Below are 15,029 nucleotides of genomic sequence, written 5' to 3'. Positions count from 1 at the left end.
CCCTTTCAAAGCCTGTGCTTCAACTTTTTCATTTAACAAATTCTAATAGTATTAAAATTTCTGAAAAGCTTCCTATGTTTTTGTCTTTAAATAAATTTAAGGTGATTAATGTTTTGAACATAAAGGTCTAGTTTCATTTTCCCCTAAAATCCTTGGGCTATTTACTCATTGAAGTTTACCATCTATTGCTAATATTTTGCCTTCTTTCAATTCATGATGTTCCTCTATTTCCCTTATAAACTTCTGTTTTAAATCAATGCGCATCATCATAAATCTTTAAAATGAGTTCTGCTCAGCATTTGGTGGTGCTTTTCATTGAGGACTTAGGTATTCCTAAATTTCAGGAAAATTATTGGGTAGTATCTCTAAAGCTATTTGTCTCTCTATTATTTCAGTAGCACAGGGAATGAACAGCGAAGGCTAAAAGAGAAAAGATAATTTACTTACTTTTAGAATTATTTCTATCTGAGAAATGGGCACAGCTTTAGTGTATATAGAAGCTCAATAACTATTGCATGCTGCAAATACATAAATTCATTTCAAATTTTCACCTGTAGTTAGCATTTAGTAGTAAGACTATTATACCATAAATATAAAGAATAGAAAAAAAATAGCAAAATTAATGTATTAGAGTGTCTTAGCTTGAGTTTATTCCAGAAATTAGAATCTAAGTTCAGGGTTTGCCGGCAAGTAATTAATTTGTGGAATTGGTCCCAGACACCAGGAGTGGGAGACTGAGGAGAATGAACTGAGAAGAAAGGAAAGTCAATCTAAAGATGAATAATTAAATTAATTACTTCTGTGGCAAAGTGGCTCAATATAGCTGGGGATAGCCTAAGGAACCTTTTACCTTACATTTCAGAATTGTCCATCTGAGACACAAATGAGGGAAATAGTATCTATTCACACCTGCAGCTCATTAGTCAAATGTTGGCCCAGAGTTGTCCCTTCCTTCCCATTTTGAGGTTTCTGCATGCAGAGATTATCACCTGGTTGGGTATTTGAATGGATTCAACAAACGCCACAGAGCTTTCTCTTCTAAAGCTTGTATTTGAAGGCAAATGATATGTTCCAGCATGACAAAAGCACCGATAAGTATCACAGATCCCAGAGATAGTCTGTGCACAAGTCCCCTGAGGCCCTCATCACACACATGGGCCACGCTCTCTCCAGATCAAATCACTGGCATCTGCACAAGAAATATCAGCTTTGAGAGAAGTCAAAGCAGAAATTCCTAGTAAGGGTTTTAAATGTCCCACTAGCCAATTAATCAAAAAAAGCTAACTTAATTGATTTGGCCAGTGACAAACTATCAGTAAAGAACCAACTTGGGGGTCACTAAGAGAGTTTCAACTTTAAGCTGCACATCACAGGTCTTGTCCTTTCTTAGCCAAGAGTCAATATCCAGACATCCAGGCATTACCGAATATAGTGATGAAGCTTTTCTCAGCCGAGCTGTAAATCAACTGCTTCCACAGTGCACGTGCCAGTGGTGGAGCAGGTTCTTACAGGCATCCACGTGGTACAGGGAGAGAATGTTGAAGGCATAAAACAAAAGATCCTGGGATGTGGCTGAGCAAGGTGTTCTCAGGATAAACTTTGATTACATACCGCAGTGGTGAACACAGAATGTTAAGGGAAAATATGTAAGTAAGGCATGGATGATATCCAACACAAGAAAGGATGCAATGGCATTTATTCTCTAAGCCTCTTGGGCTGTATTACTTGTATTTAGTATCTAAAACAATACTTGTTTATAGGTGTTCTTTCAGCTACCTTACAAATGCAGATGTTAAAGTGGTAAATGGCATATCTTATCATTATCTCTGTACCACTTACAAGTTCTTGGGAAATGTGTTTATTTTTTTTCTTTAGGATATATTCATAGCACCACTCTGAACCAAAATAATATTAATAATATTCAATAATTTAGTGTTTATGTCAGGTTCCCAATTAGAAAGAATAGCATTAACTGATTATAACATATTCACAAAATAATAGTGTAATCTCAATATGTATAAAATTTGGCAGTTAGCAATTGAAATATAGCTTCAAGGGAATATTCTAATTAATGATTTATAAATATTTAATATTTCTAAACATAATGATAGATCTTAAGTATAATAAGTAGCAGGGAAGGATCAGAAATATTTTTTTAAGGCAAAACGCAGTTTCACATTAACAAAAACCTACAATTGTTAAGAAAGTTGAGAATAATCAGAAGAAGCTCAGTGGAATTGAGTGGCTGACTGAGTTGGAAAAAATATTCTGAGGTTCCAAAAGCTTTAGCAAAATTTAGAAGAGTGAGCATCCTTTGCATCAATTTGTACAAATTAGAAACATAAGAATTTTTTAGGAAAAGGAATGACTTTTTTTATTCAGAAATAGTGGTAAGATTTGATTAGCTTCACTTTTAATCTAGGCTAAAGATTTCATTTCCCAACTTGTATAATTAGTCCTATGCACATAGAAAAATAAATGTTCCTGTCCATAAAGTACATAATCACCCAAAAAGTTGACATGGTGTGTGTCTCATTGTTTCCCACTAGGAAAATTATATTCAAGAATAATTAAATATTCCAGAATTATACAAGGTAAAATGGTAATATAATTATTTGTGTAACAAATTATTACATAAATAAGTTTATAAAGAAAAACAACCTATTTTCAATAAAGGTAAACTCTCTCTTACAATCAGTATATTGTTCTATATAGGATAAATTTTGAGAATTATAACTTAGTTATAAAACTGTATACAAATATACACATACATATGTTAAGAATAATTAGAAATAATTTAAGAATATAAACTAATAGGCAGCAGTATAAAGATAAGGTAAGTAAATGTGACTAAGATAGATGAAGGACACTAATAATGGTTTCAGTGAATATTAAACATTATAGAGAAGAGTATATATCAATCAGGGTCCAATTGGGACAATGAAATTACACAGTAATTTAATGCCCTGGCCGGTTTTGTTCAGTGGTTAGAGCAGAGGCCAATGGACCCAATGGCCACGTGATTGATTCCATCAAGGGTGTGTACATGATTTGCAGGTTTGATCCCTGGCCCTGGTAGGGGTTGTACAGGAGGCAACCAATCTATGTGTCTCTCTCACATCAATGTTTCTCTCTTTCTCTCCCCCTCTCCTTTCCACTGGCAGGAAAAGGTAGGCTGTGGCTCACAGGATAAAGGATAAATTGCCAGATGTGGCCTACCAGAGGGGGTGCACAGTCAGCAGCACAAGTTGGCACTTAGGAAACTGCAGGCCAGGACCGACAAGTTCAAAGCCTCTCACAAAGGTACCTATGGGTGTAGGTTGGTGAGTAGAAAATTTCAGTTGGGTTTGAGACCTGAAAACACCCTGGTGACGTACAGGTAGGGTAAGTCAAGGCTGGGAAGCTGATTTAAAATAAAGCAAATAAATCACAAATTACAAAAAGACGAAACAGTTGAGTACATTGGCTTAACTGTTTTCTTTCAAAGTAAAATCACAAGCCACAAACAAGCGGAAAATATTCACCACAGAGCTTTATAAAAGAGCTTAGTATCTAGAATAGTGATTTTTCCACTGCTGTGCCTCAAGAATTCTTAAAACCTGCAATACCTGACTATTTAGTCAGGAGCACTCACCTCTATTCCCTTAGATTGTCAAATAAATAAATGACAGCAGCCTACACAACAGTAGCCACCCAGTGTGAGCGAATCAAAAGTATACCTATTTTTTGTCAGATAAACAAAAAATGTATTTTTTGGCATGCCACAGTATTCTAGTAATTAGTTTATGTATGCCAAGAGATAAAAAAAGGTTTTAAAATCCCTGATCTAGAAAATGGAAAAAAATAAAAAATTATTACAAATCAATCAGAAAAATATGAACAACCAAAAAGAAATATTGGGCAAGTCAAGAAAACATGCTTACCATACACTATACACAAAAATCAACTCAAAATTATTATTATTTTTTATTAATTAATTTTTGTTACAGATGTTTCTCCTTTTTCCCTCACTGATTCCCCCCTCCCCCTCCCTCCCTGCCCTGTCCCCAGCTGTGTTGTCCATGTCCATTGTTCATGCACACATGCATATAAGTTCTGTGGTTTATCTCTCCCCCACCACCCCCTCTTCTGGGGATTGTCAGGCTGTACCCCACTTCCACGTCTCTGGGACTACCCCATTCCTCAGACTGTTATGTTCATTATATTCCACAAATAAGTGAGATCATATGGTACTTGTCTTTCTCTGTTTGGCGTGTTTCACTTAGAATGATACTTTCCAGGTCCCTCCATGTAGTCTCAAAGGATAAGAGATCTTTCTTTCTTACCGCTGCATAGTACTCCATTGTGTATATGTACCACTGCTTTTTAGCCATTTGTCTACTGATGGACACTTGGGCTGTTTCCAGATCTTAGCTATTGTAAATAGTGCTGCTACAAACATGGGGGTACATATATTCTTTCTGATTGGTGTTTCAAGCTTCTTAGTGTATATTCCTAGAAGTGGGATCACTGGGTCAAATAGAAGTTCAATTTTTAATTTTTTGAGGTAACACCATATTGTTTTCCATAGTGGCTGCCCCAGTCTGCATTCCCACCAGCAGTGTACTAGTCAACTCAAAATTATTAAAGAACTAAATATAAGATCTGAAACCATGAGATTCCTAGAAGAAAACATAGGAAAAAAGCACCTTGACACTGACCTTGGCAATAATTTTTTAAAATACCGAAAGCAAAAATAGAAAAGTAGAACTCTATCGAAATTTTAAAAATGTGCATCACAAATGAAGCAATAAACAAAATAAAAAGTATACTTATGGAATGGGAGAAAATATGTTCAAATGATATATCCAAAATGGGGCTAATATCCTATATATATGAGACTTATAATAGCAAAAAAAAAAAAAAAAAGGCAAGAAAACTGATTTTTTTTAACAGGAAAAGATCCTGAATGGATCTTTTCCAAATAAGACATACAAATGACCAACAAATATATGAAAAAATGCTCAACATCACTAATTATCAAGAAAATACAAATCAAAGCCTCTTAGGATGGCTACTAGAAAAAGTAAAAAAAAGACAAGTGTCAATGAAGATGTGGAGGAAAAGAAAACCTTGCATACTGCTAGTGAGGATGTAAATTTGTACAGCCATAATGGAAAACATTATGTATGGAGATTCCTCAAAAAAACAAAAAATGGAGCTACCATATAGTCCAACAATCCCTCCTCTGGTTATAAGCCCAAAGGAAATAAAATCAGTACCTCAAGGAGATACCTGAACTCCCATTGTCATGATAGCCAAGACATGAAATGACATAAGTGTCCTTCTATGAATGAAGGGATAAAGAAATTGTAATATATATATATATATATATATATATATATATATATATATTTGTAATTTATATATATTATACATAAAATGAAATTTAGTGTTAAGAAACAAGGAGATCCTGTCATTTGTACCAACATGGATAAACTTGGTACATTTGTAGAATAAGACAGAAAAAACCCATCATGATCTCACTTATATGTGGAATCTTAAAAAGTCAAATACATAAGAGCAGAGAGTAGAATGTTGGTTATCAGGGCTAAGGGTGGTGGAGGAAATGGGGAGAAGTTGGTCAAAGGATACAAAGTTGCAACTGCAGTAGGTCCCCCTTATCTGCAGTTTCACTTCCCAAGGTTCCAGTTACTCTTGGTCAACTGCAGCTCAAAAATATTTGAAGTAAAATTCCAGAAATAAACAATAAGTTTTATATTGTGTACCATTCTGAGCAGCATGCTGGTCTCAGTCTCGCTTCATCCCACCGGGAATAAAAATCATCCCTTTGTGCATTTTGTATATGCTGCCCACTCATTAGTCATTTAGGAGCTGTCTATGTTTTCAGATCAAGAGTGACAGGATCACAGGGCTTGTTTAAGTGCCCTTTATTTTACTCAACTGACCCAAAGCACAAGGGTAGTGAGGCTGACAAATCAGATACGCCATGGGGAAACCATAAAGTGCTTCTTTAAGTTTCTGGAGGAAAGACCACATTCACATAACTTTTGTTACAGTATATTGTAATAATTATTCTGTTTTATTATTAGGCAAGTTGTTAATCTCTTACTTTGCCTAATTTATAAATTAAAATTCATCATAGGTATGTATATAATAAAAAAATAGAATATATAAGGTTTGGTACTATCCATGGTTTCGGTATCCACTGGTGGTCTTGGAAGGTTATCTTCCATCAATAGCAGGGACGACTGTGTACAGGATGAATGAGTCTAGAGATATAACGTACAGCATAATTACTGCAGTTAATAATACCATATTGAATGCTGGAAATTTGCTAATACATTTCAAGTGCTTTCATCACACTCAGAAATGGTAACTTTGCCAGGAGATGATAAGTTAATTAGCTTGACTATAGCAATCATTTCACTAAATATATATCTATCACAATATCTAAGTAATATAAGCATGTATTTAAAATTATATATATATATATATATATATATATATATATATATATATATATATCATGTTGTGTACCTTGAACATGAATAATTTTATAAAAGCATGTTTTACACAGGAGAAAATATAAAGGACCAATAAATACAATAAAAGATCATCAATTAAGTATGAAATCAAAAAATGCAAATTAAAGCTTAAATAGGATAGAATTTGAAATCTAACATTATTATCTAAACTAAAAATCTGAAACTATCAAGTGTTGGTAAAATGGCCGAACAAAGTTATTCTCACACAGTCTCGGTAGGACCATACATTGATATAACCTCTTTGTAATTTGGCATTATCCAGTAAATTTGAGTATTTTTGTAATCTTCCATTTAGTAATTCCAATACATGTTAATGTGGATTCTACACAAACTGACATTAAGTCCAGATTAAACATGGAAGGATTTTATTAGGTCAAATAGTTCTGTGAGAGAAAACAGAAAGTCCTTAAACCAACTTTGACCACCGGAGGAATCTCACCTCTCACAGAAACAGGGCTGCATAAATGTCCCTGCTGGACTCCATCACTGTCTAGGAACAATCTATTGAGAACATGGACTTCAAATAAACCTGAGCACCAATTTTAGAGAACAGCTACCTGATCAACTATATTCCCTGTAGTTGTCCTGTGGGGTATGTGAATTGTCACCAAAGCCCACCTCTGTGTCACACAAATTTCTTTCTCCGTACAGGTTTGTGGCATAGCTCCTCAATGGTTCCATGTGCCTTTTTGCCCAAATGAGATAACTGGGCAGTAAAGCAACCCCCATCATTCTAGATGATCTCTGCTCTATTGATTGTTACTCATTATCTCCCCCAACCATTATCTAATACAATTCCCTTTCTCTCTTATTCCCTGTATCTCTTACACAGGTCTACCTGGTGCTGGGTCCCAAATCTCCATTGTCAAAACCTCAGTATCCATAGCCTATTCAGGTCAGGTTGCTGCACAATTCCATTCACAGTTAAAACATACCACAGGAGCACCAAGAAGCACCTAAGTGGATTACCTGGGTTGCACACATATTTCTTCTTGTCCCTATTGTGTAAAAACAGTCTTGCTTCCTCCTTCTGATCATGTTCTTCTAGTACGATGATTTTTCTTTTTACCTTCCAGTGCCTGGGCACATAGTTCAAAATGTCTTGGCGATAGTTATAACAGGTTATACACTGATATCCTTTATTTATTCCCTGACAATAGCGCATCCCTCTTTGGGGACTAGTACTTCTGAATCATCAGAGCCTGGATTTGTGGAAATGCAAAGTACAGTTGTCCATCTGAGTCACTGGGATTGATAGTAATTGGAGCCCTTCCTACTTTACCACGAAGGGGAAAGGTCCATATAAAACTTTCTTTAAGAACATAGTTTCTTTTTTATTTTAAATTTTTTTTTATTAATTTTTGTTACAGATGTTTCTCCTTTTCCCCCCACTGATTCCCCCCTCCCCTGCCCTCCCTGCCCTGTCCCCAGTTTGTTGTCCATATCCAAGAACATAGTTTCATACTAAGGTTTCTGAATGGTGCCATACATGATCTGACTAGTAGATCCCATGGTTATGTTCCCATCTCTGCACGTACTTCTTCATGAAACGTACTTCTTCATGAAATAGGATTCTGGGCTGGAGACTGTGCTATGGGGGATTCATTATTTATGTACCCAGTACCTGAAACCTTATTAATCTACTCTAACATTGATAAAAAATATCAGACACAGAGCTGCAATCAGTCCTACTACACGATTACGTCTGGGTAGGGTATGCACTTTCCCTCCATCATCCATCATCTGGTTTCTCTGAAAGGCAGACTAGAAATTAAATGGAAATATGATAAAAGCACCACTTCTGGTATTTTCTTAAAGAACATACCTCAATTTAAGTTTGTTAAGATATTTTCTCATGATTAGTCTGGATTTAAGGATTTGGAGAAAGCACACTAAAGAGGTAAGATGATCTCATAGCTTCAAAGAAGTAGGAATGTGTTATCAAAATGACTTATGACTCATGATATTAATCTTAATTACTTGGTGTCTGCCACATTTCTCTATAGTAATATTGCAATTTTTCTATTTCCTTACTCTGTTGTTGTGACTTAGTTGCTATAACAAGCCTACACTCAAAGGAAAGAAACTTAAATTCCACCTCTTAGAGAGAAGAGTATCAAAGAATATATGGACATATGTCACAACATCACAGTAATTATTAAATAATTTGGAGGAGATACCTTGAAGCTACGCAAATATTGTGTTTCTCCTTAAAGTTCAGCATGCTAATTTTATCATTCAACTGTGGAAGTTGTATGCAGCAATTATTACTGTGGTATTATTGGTGATTTCCTCTTTCCCACATTCTTTCTACATTTATTATTTGTAATTCTGTTAAGATGATTTCCTGCTCTCTAGTTCATTTATTTGTTTGTTTGTTTAATCACTTATGTGTATAGCACTGTAATAGTTTTATATTACTGTGTAGCAATGACTACAAATTTAGCAGTTGAAAACAATGTACTTTCACAGTTCTGTAGGTCAGAACTTAAGTTGTGAGTTGGTTCTCTGGTCAGGGAATCACAAAAGTGAAATCAAAGTGTCGACCAGGCTAACATCTTTGGAAATTTGAAGGAAAATAAAAGGTCTACTTAAACTTTCATTCTCTTGTTGACAGATCCAATTCCCTGTGGTTGTAAGATGGGGGCCCCCTTTTTTTGCTAGAAGTCAGTTGTGGGCTATCCTCATCTAGTGACCACATTCAGATTCTATGCACATCATGGATGTCTGCATCTTTCTAAACTATCAGATGGAGAGCATCACCCAGACTTCCTCTTCAGGGACCAGTGATTGTGAACAATCTGCCTTAAAAGGCGCCTCTGGCCCTGGTCGCCTTGGCTCAGTGATTAGAGCATTGGCCCAAAGACAGAAGGGTTGCAGGTTCAATTTCTGGTCAAGGGCACATACCTGGGTTGCAGGTTCCATACCTGCCGTGATAGGGGTTGTGTGGGAGGCGACCAATCGATGTGTGTATCTCACATTGATGTTTCTCTCTGTCTCTTCCTCCCTCCCTTCCACTCTCTCTGAAAATCAATGGGAAAATATCCTCAGGTGAGAATTTTTTTAAAAAGGCTCCTCTGATTATTTCAGGCCTATTTGGATACTCTTTCTTAAGGTCAGTTACTATACAGCACAATTTGACATTTCAGCAGTAAGACCTGGTTCTTTTTACTGAAAAATTGTATTTAGAAAACAATATCTGGGTGATGGGTGCTTATTGCTTCTGGGGTGTCCTTACTTCTAAGACAGCTCAGATAACAGAGCAGAAAATATTTGTATGCAGACTAACCTATGTCTGTCTACTTCTATCTATCATCTATCATCTATCTATCTATCTATCTATCTATCTATCTATCTATCTATCTATCTATCATCTATCTATCATCTATCTATCTATCTATCTTCTATCTATCATCTATAAACCGTATCTGTATTCATCCCTTTGTATCTATATTAAACATGAATTCATACTGATGTCTCGAAATCTGGAAAGGAGCTCTCACTAGGAACCAAATCTGTCAGCATCTTAATCTTGGACTTTCCAGCCTCCCGAACTGTGAGAAATGTTTCTGTTGTTTAAGCTACGTGTTCTGTTATTTTGTTAGAGCAGCATGATCTAACACACATATGAGCAACTTTTCATTTGCTTATATTTTATCTGTGTATCTTCTTAAGTGAGTTGTTCATTTAGATTGTTTGTTTAATTTGTTATTGGATTTTTTCTCACTTGTGAATTTTAAAGCTTTTTGTATATTTGGGATATGACTACTTATCAGATATTTGTTTAGCAAATACTTTTTTCTTTCCTTGACTTGCCTTTTTATTCTATTTGTGGCCTTTGCAAAGCAGAAGTTTTCAATTTTAATAAAATCTAACATCAAATTCTTTATTGATTAAGCTTCTGGTGTTGAATCTAAAACTTAATTACCAAACCCAAGATCATATACATTGTATCCTTTGCTGTTGTTTTTTTAGATGTGTAATACTTTAAAATTTTAGATGCAAGTCTATGAAAACGTTGAATTATGTTTTGTATAAAATGTGAGCCTGGGTAGACTGTCATGGTTTTGCTTTGTTGTTTTTTAACATATGGGCTTCTGACCACTCCATAATAATTTGTTGAGAAGAGTATTTTTTCTCCACTAAATCGTCATCTCACTCTGATCTAAAATCAATTGACTATCTTTGTGCACATCTATTTCTGCATTCCACTTTTGTCATTTACACCTATGGGTTGGCTCTTTGCCAATACATTTCCTCAGTTACTGTGAATGTATACTACTTATTCAGGCAGTGTGAATCCCCCAACTCTATTTTTTTCTCTATTTAACAATTATTCTGGTTATTCCAGATCTTTTGCCTTTTCATGTTAATATTATTAGATCAATTCATCAATATCCATAACTAGCTGATAGGGTTTTGATTGGGACTGCAGTGAATTTACAGATTAAGTTGGGAGGAATTGATATTTTAACAAAATTGAATCTTTCAATCAATACATATGGATATCTCTTCATTCATTTAGATCATTTATTTTATCAATGTATTGTAGTTTTCCATATGCAGAGCTCATATTATTTGTTAGATTAAAACTAAGTGTTTCATTTTAATTTGTTGTTGAAATGTAAATGGTATTGCTTTATCTTAAAATCATGTATTGCTTTTTACATTTAAAATGCAATTTTTCATGATTCTGTATAAGAAAGCAATTGACTTTTGTATACAGACTTTGTTCTTCCTCTCTCGTGATACTATTAGTTATAGGAGATTTTTGGAGATTCTTTGAGTTTTCCCACATAGACTATCATAATCTGGGAATGAAGATAATTTTGTTTCTTCCTTTTCAATACATAAACTTTTAGTTCTCTTATTGTGTCATTAGTCACACTATTAACTATCAGTAGAATGTTGAATATTTATGGTAAGACATCCTAGCCTTGTTCTTAATCTTAAAAGAAAAATATTCTTTCACCATTAAGTGTGAGGTTAATTGTAGAAATTTTTTTTTCAGATGTTCTTTATCAAGCTGAAAACATTATGTATTGTAGTTTTCCGACAGTTTATATCATGTGTAAGTATTGGATTTTGTTAATGTTTTTTCTGCATCACTTGATATAGTAATATAATTTGGCTTGTATAGTCAGTTAATATAATAGATTATACTGATTGATTTTTAAATGTTAAACTAGCCTTGCCTACGTGTAATAAATACAATTGAGTTGTGGTGTGTAATGTTTTCTTTAAATATTGATAGATGTTGCTTTTGTCTACGTTCATGAGTAATATAGGTCAATAATTTTCTTTTCTTGAAATTAATCTCTTTGGTTTGGGTATTAGCATAATAGTAGTCTCAAAGAATAAGTTAGGGAAATGTTCTTTTCTGCTTCTATGTTCAAGAAGAGATGCTGGATAATTTGTATTACTTTTACTTTAAATGCTTGGTAGAATTCACCAGAGAAACTATCTTGGCCTGGTGTTTTCTGCTTTGAAAGTTCTGTTTATTGACTGTTTATTCAATTTCTTTAGTAGATAAAGGGCTATATGACATTCCCCCCATCCCTTTACCTTTAAGTTATCTATGTTTTTGTATTTTACATAGATTTCTTTTTCATGGGACGTATTTGTTAATTGCTTCTGACAAATTTTTTATTTGCAGAATCACCTGTTTGTTCTTTTACTGTATACTATTTGACTAGCTCTTTTCTGTTTTTTCTTCTATTCTTTGTTTACTTTTCTTATTTTTCTGCCTTCTCTGCATTGATAGATTACATTTTATTATTCAACTTTATCCCCTCTATTGACTTATTTTTTATTTATTTATTTTTTTTTTATCCTCACCCGAGGCTATTTTTCCATTTTTTGTACAGATAGAGTGGGAGGGAGAGAGAGGAAGGGAGAGAGAGAGAGAGAAACATCGACGTGAAGGGACACATCGAGTGGCTGCCACCCGCACGACCAACCAGGGCCAGGGACAAACTGCAACCGAGGTACGTGCCCTTAGCAGGAACCGAACCCGGGTCTCTCTATACCGCAGGTCGACGCTCTAACCGCTGAGCCAAACCGGCCAGGGCTTGACTTATTTTTTATAACTATGTTTACATTTTTTGTGGTTGCCTTAGGTTTTATAAAACATATTTATATTGTTTTGTGGATAGCTTCATGTGCTATTAAACTGCAATACATGTAGTATAAGACCTTATAGTCCCAAATCCTACCTTTCAATACCTTTTTCATTTCCCCATGCATTGCTATAAAAACACACTACGTTGCTATTGCAGATACCTCTAATAATATTTGCTTTTGTCTCTCTATTCGGGGGGGTATTCCACCCCTGTTTCTCCTCAGAGAGAATGTGTCTCTGCATAGCCATACTAGCTGTATTTCTCTGTTATTATTATTAAAAGCATTTAATGATTTAAAATAAGTTTGTAAATAAGAGGGGAAGGGGTTGGGGCTTTCTGTAATAGTTCGATTAGGCCCCGGGTTCCTATGTACTGTGGGGGGTGAACCCAGTTTTCAAGTGCATGCCTTTGACAGGTGTTACTGTCCTTCCTCCACATGTAATGCTCCATCCAGCATATATTCCTCCCCAACTGTCAGCTTCCATGAATTTCTGCTCTGCACCCATGTTATGGTTTTGTTTCTATCTTGTGTAGATTAAGGCTTTCTTCAACAAAACAAATGGGGAGATGGGTTCAGGCAGAGTTTCTTATGAGCATTTTTTTTTTTGAGACATTTATATAATAGAGGACTTTTTAATTTGTAGCAAATAAATGCTTTCTAGCCATTAGATTAAAAGTGTATGTTGCAGTGATAAATAGAAGGGTTATTTTATGAAGCTATAAATCTAGGAATTAATAAACAAAATAATGTCTACTGCTAATGGTCAATTAGCATATTATTTCCCTAGCCAGTTAGATGGCTAAACACATGTAATTTAGTTTGTTTCTTTCTGTTCTTATAAAACAGTAATAATCTCTAAACATGGGGAGTAGTCAAAGCATAAATTAGGACTTCCGGTCAAGATGGTGGCGTAGGTAAACGCGGTATCGCGTCCTCCCACAACCACATCAAAGTTACAACTAAACTACATAACAACCATCATTCAAAACCGCCTGAAATCAAGCTGAATGGAAGTCGTACAACTACGGAACTAAGGAAAAAAAAAAAAGCAGCTACATCCAGACCGGTAGGAGGGGCGGCGGCGCGAGGGGGGGCGGCGGCGGAGCGCGCAGCGGCGAGACGGGCTGGTCCCACACCCAAGCGTGGTGGATAAAAATCAGGAGGATCCCGCGGCTGGGAAGGTCCTTCCTGAGGACTGAGGGGTCCCCGTCCCACACCAGGTGCCCCGTTCAGGGTTCCAGTGCCAGGAAGAGAAGTCCCCATAACTTCTGGCTGGAAAAACCAGCGGGAACTGAGGCTCAGGGAAGCTGAAGCGGCTGGAGCCCCAGGCAGCTCCTTAAAGGGCCCGCGCACGGACTTATCGGACTCTCTCCCTCTGAGCTCGGAGGGGAGGCAGCTCGAGGGGCACCAGAGACACACAGGGAAGAACTGAGCTGTTTGGCACTGGAGCGAGAGCTGGAGAGGGGGCTTCCTCGGGGACAAACGTGCTGTCAGAGGCCTTTGTTCCTTTGGTGAGCCCTTCCCGGGGGCGGCAGACAGAAGCCATATCTGGGACTCCAGCAACCTGGCTCACACTGGTAGCCCCGCCCTGCTGACTCCCTGAGGCCCCGCCCCACCCAACTTTCAAGCCCACCCAAGCTGTTGCCAGTTGCTTAACCATAGGATTGGCCGGTCTTGGATCCTGCTTCAGGTTTTTCCTAAATTCTTTCAAACGAGCAGCACCGGGTCTCAGCGAGCCCCATACCTCTCATTAAGTAACACACAGAAACAAACACAGGGAGGCAGCCAAAATGAGGAGACAAAGAAACAGGTCCCAAATGAAAGAACAGAACAAAACCCCAATAAAAGAACTAAGCGAAAGGGAGATAAGCAACCTAACAGATACTGAGTTCAAAATACTGCTTATAAGGATGCTCAATGAACTTAGTGAGAACCTCAGTGAACTTAGGGAGGGCATCAAGAGCATAAAAAAGTACCAGTTAGAAATCATGGATACACAGTTAGAATTAAAGGAGGCATTAACTGAAATAAAGAATAATTTACACAGCTTCAATAATAGAGTATGTAGATCCAAGGAGCAAACCATCGATTTGGAATATAAGGAAGCAAAAAATCCCCAATCAGAAGAGCAAAAAGAAAAAAGAATCCAAAAAAATGAGGATAGAGTAAGGAGCCTCTGGGATAACTTCAAGCGTGCCAACATTCGCATCTTGGGGGTGCCCGAAGGAGAAGAGAGAGAGCAAGAAATCGAAAACCTGTTTGAAACAATAATGGCAGAAAACTTTCCTAACTTGGTGAAGGAAACAGACATACAAGTCCAGGAAGCACAGAGAGTCCCAAACAAGATGAACCCCAAGA

Source organism: Molossus molossus, unplaced genomic scaffold, assembly GCF_014108415.1.
Source record: "Molossus molossus isolate mMolMol1 unplaced genomic scaffold, mMolMol1.p scaffold_m16_p_5, whole genome shotgun sequence".
Classification (NCBI taxonomy): domain Eukaryota; kingdom Metazoa; phylum Chordata; class Mammalia; order Chiroptera; family Molossidae; genus Molossus; species Molossus molossus.
The sequence above is the reverse complement of the archived record's forward strand: the minus strand, read 5'-3'. Positions refer to the sequence as shown.